Source organism: Pundamilia nyererei, unplaced genomic scaffold, assembly GCF_000239375.1.
Source record: "Pundamilia nyererei isolate P.nyererei 1_Seehausen unplaced genomic scaffold, PunNye1.0 scaffold00223, whole genome shotgun sequence".
Taxonomy (NCBI): Eukaryota; Metazoa; Chordata; class Actinopteri; order Cichliformes; family Cichlidae; genus Pundamilia; species Pundamilia nyererei.
In genome coordinates, this window is record NW_005187624.1 from 159,932 (window position 1) to 165,931 (window position 6,000).

The following is a 6,000-nucleotide window of genomic DNA, read 5'->3' on the forward strand; positions in this document are numbered from 1 at the left end:
GTGTGGCTCGAGACGCAGCAGGCAGATCCACAGAAGATCATAAAACATCCAAGTGAAAAAAAAAATTCTCTACCTTTCTATCTGACAGAAAGAGACACCACAGGGAGAAACCCTGAACGCCCAGCAGAGGAATGCAGCAGCTTCTCTGGCCCAGCCCACACCGCCGGCCCCGAGTCTGACAGCAGTTCTTTAAATCAACAGAACCTGATCCAGAACCAAACAGGAGGAGAGACGACAGACAGAGAAGTTAAGACGGCTCTCACAGACTCTGGACGGGAAGCTGTACTGAGCTGCTGATCCTTGTATTTAGTGCAAAAAGTCACGAAAACTGCTGATAGGACACCTTGTTGTATATTTTTGTCTGTTAAAAAGAGGGTTCAGTGAGGTGAGCCTGCTCTCGGTGAGAAAACGAGAAGCGTAAGGGAGTGGAGAGGACATGAGCAGGCAGAAAGTTTTAGGCATTACTCATGAATTTACACGGGATTAAAGAGGGTTAAACTGTGAGAACAGAAACAGGCAAAAATACACATCAAATGAATACACAAGACCTTTGGTTTTAGTTGTTTTTCCAACTTAGAGCCTCCACACATCCAACTCATGTGTTTTCTGCTTCACTTTTAAATGTGACTGCACTCATAAAAAGCGAGAAGAAAACACAGTAAGTAGGGTGAAGACGAGTATGAGCTCTACAGTTAAAAAAATATAATAAAATATGATGCATTTAAATAATTTCTTTTTTAGTTTTGACCTTTTTTTTAAAAAAACATTTAGTCAGTGACACAAACCAAACATCTGTGGTAAAATAACTGATTTTAAGACTAAATCCTACAGAAAGCTCAACCTTAAATCACACTGCAAAATAAAGTATGTGAGTTAGCAGTTACAAACTCTGAATCTATTTGAGTCACAGCCAAATGGATCATTCTGAACATAAGTATGTTGCGTTACAGGATGTGGAACTATTTTCTTGGGAAAAAAAAGAAAAAAAAAATCTCCATGAAGCTCCCATGAGGAAAAACTTTTCTTCTGGATTTTTAGCTGACAGGGTAAAAGTTTGGAGTACAAGGACCGGCGTCCAACAATTTATAGCCACCTATGTCACGCTGTGATCTGTTTTCAAATACAAGAAATATTTCCCCTACATGTGCTGTCAAGATGAGCTTGAGAGAGAGAGAGCGAAAAAGATGGATGATATCCTCGGACCACGATGGCGGGCAGACTAACAAATTCCTTTAACACTGGATGAAAGCTATCAAGTAGCAGGATTACAGCGATAATACAGACATGTGAGAAATGCTGAACTTCCCAAAGTGTGGTGTTTTCAGGAAGCGGTTGGACTGGAGGGCTGCCCTATGGAACATTTCCCATGGACATAAGCACAACCCAGACCGCAGCTTGAGAGGCAGGTGAGCCGTTTCTGGGTATGAGAGGAAGTAACTCGTTCAGAGGCATGGAAGGATTTAAGGAGAAGAGAGGTGAACGCTCCTTTAAAACCCTTTGAAGGTTGGCTGCGGTAGGCAGAGCCGCGGTTTTCCCAAAAGCCCCCCTAACAGGAAAAACGGTCTCTTTTCCTCTTTTTTTTTTCCATTGCATAAGAGCAACGTCTACCCCACCACAGCCAAAAGCACGGACCTACTTTGAACTCCAAAGGGGGTGCAAATCGTTTTATTAAGTCCTTGAAATACTCCGAAGGTTGCGTTCATTAAACACACTCCTTGACAAACAAGTCGTATTTACAAGACACTTTATCGGATACCAAAGCTTGTGACTCAGACAAGCCTGCTTCACCTCTTCCTGTTCTTTCCTCTCCATCTTTATTCATTCTCCCTTGAGGGCGATGTTACTACACCCCAGGGGGATTTCTGTAGGGGAGTTGCCCACAGGTCAGAGGTCAGAGTGTAAAGGCACTAACACTTTTCCATCACTATGGATGTGTCTGTGTGTATCCAAGTCAGATAAGTATACTGATAGGAAATAAGTGGGGCCAGATATACGCATGTGGACCTCACACACACACACACACACACACACACGCACATGTATACACATCACTCTGCATCTGGATGAAATCTGCAGCTAGCAAACGCAGGCCTAGCGTTTGCTGGTGCAGGAAGTGGTGGGATAAAATGTGAATCTCTGCCTCTGGGTCCTCTTCCCACAGCGAGAGCCATCTTGGGTATCACGCTGATGAATGATGGGTATTTTAACAGAGAAGGTAAGCAAGTACAAACACCTAATTTGTCACTCAGAGAGATATCACACAGGCAATTCAGTCAGCAGTCAAGATAGTATTTCAACTTCATTCTCACCTCTGAAGTGGAGACAGATGCTGCCTGAGTGAGTGCATGTAATGTGGGTACTCTGTCACACCACATTCAGCTCATGGGCTGCATATAAATGCAAGGTTGGAAACAGAATATATCAATTCTTCATGGATTGAAATCAAACTCTAATTCTTGGATCTTGTGTTTTATCCCTGTAGCTACCAGAATCTGATATGGTAGCTCCTGACAAACAGCTGCATCGTGAGTTCAATGATAGCCTCTCCCACAGGCTCGTGGTTGAGCAGACCTTATTAATTAATCAGCCTGCACAGTTTATTCGAATGCTCGACTCAAGGGGGATGAAGTTACACACAGTAAAAACAGAGCAGTGTATGCGACTAGGAGAAACAGATATAGCATTACTTTCCTGCTCTCGTCAAACTGCTGAAGCCACAGAAGGAAAAATATAGTGGAAGTGTTGACTTTACTCGCTCAGAGGAATCCTGCTCTTCAAGGCAGAAGAAAACAGTCTGCTTATGTTACTGCAGCTTTAACCATCCCCATCCAGCCGCACTTTAAGGAGTTAATAAAAATCTGCACTATGTTGCTCTGGATTAGCCTCCACATCATGTGCCTTCAGCTGCTCCTGGCTCTACCTCCCTCGCTCTGTCACTGATGGAAGCAGGGTGTGATGCAATTAAATAATGATGATTAATTTGCAAAAACAGGGAAGCGGTGGCTGCACTCCAGATGAACAGCCCTTCGCTTCAGATGCATTCAACTCCCCCTGCTTTCCTCTGGCTTCGACTTGACATTTCACATTCTTTCTGACCTTGGCGAGCGGCAAGGTTTCAGAGGCCCTCATCGTGCACCGATTCCAGGCGTTTGCGGCGAGAGTGAGAAGTAGGTCAAGTGGCTGACACTGTTTCAGAGCGCAATAGGGGGATACTTTAAGTCTATTGAAGCAGTTAAGATAAGCCATCGGTATGGGATTCTCGCTTTCGCTTCCAGGCTTGTACCTGCTTGAGAGCAGAGAAATGGATGAGCTCGGGGAGGGTGAACCTCATCAGTATTGTAAAGGCTATTGTTTCCCCATCACACCCTGACAGGAAGTGGACTTAAGTGCAAAAATGTATTATCATCATTTGCTATTTAGAGTTTAGAGCACAGGTATCAAATTAATTTTACATCACGGACCACATACACGTTACTTTGATCTTATGTGGGCCGTACCAGTGAAACTCCCCTTTCTGTCAGTGTGCAGAAGCTTAACTACACATTTAAACCCAGAGAGATTTTAATATAAAAAAAAAAAAGAAAGTCAAATTTCAACAGCATTTCTAAATGATAAAGAAATGCTGCTGCAGTAAATGTATGAAATCTGTCAGCACAACTCTTTGGGCTTAAATTCTGTGTAGCAGTAATGTTTAAAATGATAGAAATCTATTATTTATTTACTTTGGGGTAGTATGAATGGTAATGGGGAAGGTCTGGATCAGTAAAAAAAAAAAAAAGGCTTCAAATCTTGTAAAAGGACGGTTAAAAGTCATATATTCATGTCCTCCTACACATTTTCCATCAAGTGGGCCGGATTGGAGTCTTGGGCGGCCGATTCTTGCCCCTGGGACTCATGTTTGCCAACCCTGATTTAGACAGATTTTCCTGACCTTTAATAATAAAGACAAGTTATTTCTCCAAACGAGCTACTGTGTCTTAATTTAAACATTTTTAATGCATAAATGTCCCTTTTTTTTTTAAAAAAACCACAAGTTGCACGTGGTGGCGTCGAACGGAAAAGAGGGTAATATTAGAAGCGGCCAATGCACCGATTACGCGCCAGTGCCCGAACCTGGAAGCTGTTGCATGCAAGCTGGCTTTCATATAGCTCACCTCTTGCACCTCGGCACGGGCTGACATTGTTGTTTTTCCTTTGCGGCGACACGTGGGCCAGGTGTAAACCGTGGAGGCTGACACCTGTTCGTGATGTCCGCCGCTCTGATCCAGCGCGTCCCGGTGATTCAGCAACCCGAAACTTACACGACCTCAGTCTGTAATGCGGTAATAACAGTCATTGCCTGCGTTTAAAACAAATAGCAGGTTTGGACAGCCCGTCACAGCGAGCGCCGTGAGTCACTTACTAGGAAAATAAGCGGTGCGTAAAATTGAGATCTGCTCTCCGCAGAGACGCGCACACGCCGGGTGTGTGGAACAAACAGGCACGGTGAGCCGCAAATTATAAACTTACCCCAGTGTCACAAGACGGTAGAGCCGCTGACTTAGTACTTTTAAAAGACGTCCTACAAGCGAGAGATCCACCTTAGCATCAAGCTTCGTGCTCCGTCAAAAACCGTCCTCTCCAAACGAGGGGAAAAAAGTGAGGCGTACTTTCTCACGTTCGTCTCCTTTTAAAAAATAGTTAAGCACAAGTGAGAAGATAGCGGCGGGAGGAGAGATGAACCACCGAACTCATCCCCGTCCGAAGCTCAGAGCGACTGAAGAGCGTCCAGTACATCCATATGTAAAGAGAGCCCGGGTTAGGCTACTCCCCGTTAAAATCAAACCCAGATTTCCCCCAAAACCAAGAGAGAAAGAGCGCACCCGAGAGAGAGAGTGAGGGTGAGAGAGAGTGAGGGTGTGTGTGTGTGTGTGAGAGAGAGATCTGCATATCCAATAGCGCACAGTATTTGGATAACTTAAGTTTCATTTTTTCCTGTAATTTGAAGAGGCGCCCAATTAATAAAAGAAATAAATATGCGCGAAGAAAAACACTACTTATATCATTTGATTTCATTCCACGGTCTCACTTTTACAACAAATACATCTCCGCCACTTTACGGACCGGCAGTTACTCTGCTGCCTGCTCTGAACGCTACGTGCTGGGCTGTGTTCACAGGCAGCCATATGGAGGTCGTAATGAGCGCACAACGCTGAACCTGTTGAAACGGAGTCAGGGGTTAGCGGGGGCCAAACAAACAAGAGGCAGATGCAGAATGTTGTGACTTATTAATCCCAATAATAGTCCAGCACACGCGGGATTTATTTGCGTCGAGGCACCGACTTTCCCCCCCTTTATTAATAATAGTAACATGGAATCAAACACACCAGGACTGCCTGTTGTGCGCTTGTGTAAAAAGAGGCTCGTTCTGGCAGAGAAAATGTGGACCTGCGCCCTCGGCTATGACAGCATCGCATTAACTCATTAACTGCCTTCATGTGACTTTAAAGAGCATGCGGTCTGTCGTGATGAGTGCTGGCAATTTTATACAGCCCGTCTGGGGAGCGCGTGCCCAAAGGCGCACTGGGGGAGCAAATGGATTTTCGGGGATTTGAGAATTAAAGCAGGTATCGAAGACGTAGGTAACGGCAATTAGAGCCGCTGACGTTTATCACAAAACGGCCAAATAAAATAGGCCGTGTCGGGACTTCTGGGCAGAGTTCATTTAATGTAAGCACAGAGGATAACTTGTCACACGTGTAAAACCAGCCCGGCAGAACCGCGAGGACGGGCCACAGTTCACTTCATAATTCCAGGTAATTTATGGGCGACAGCTCGCGTGTTGCTCTACGTGTTATTGCAGGTGCAGCCTGCCTACCGGTGGGTAGGCCGGTCATTAGTATCGCGGTCGATCAAATCCCGAGAACCTCCTGGCCCGCTGTAAGCTGATCAACATTCCTCCTGTAGGCGATTTACTGTACCATCCTCTGGGGGGAACAGCACAGCACGGCATGGCCCAGC

At 45.1% G+C, this 6,000-nt stretch overlaps 1 protein-coding gene across 1 annotated transcript in view; it reads right to left on the reverse strand.

Annotated features, from left to right (window-relative positions):
• Positions 1-4,858, reverse strand: part of ntn2 (netrin 2) — a 41,296-nt gene extending 36,438 nt beyond the window's left edge. The window contains exon 1 of the mRNA XM_005748521.1: positions 4,510-4,858. The gene's annotated coding sequence lies outside the window, so the exon portion shown is untranslated. The remainder of the gene's footprint in view (positions 1-4,509) is intronic.
• Between the last annotated feature and the right edge of the window lie 1,142 nt (positions 4,859-6,000).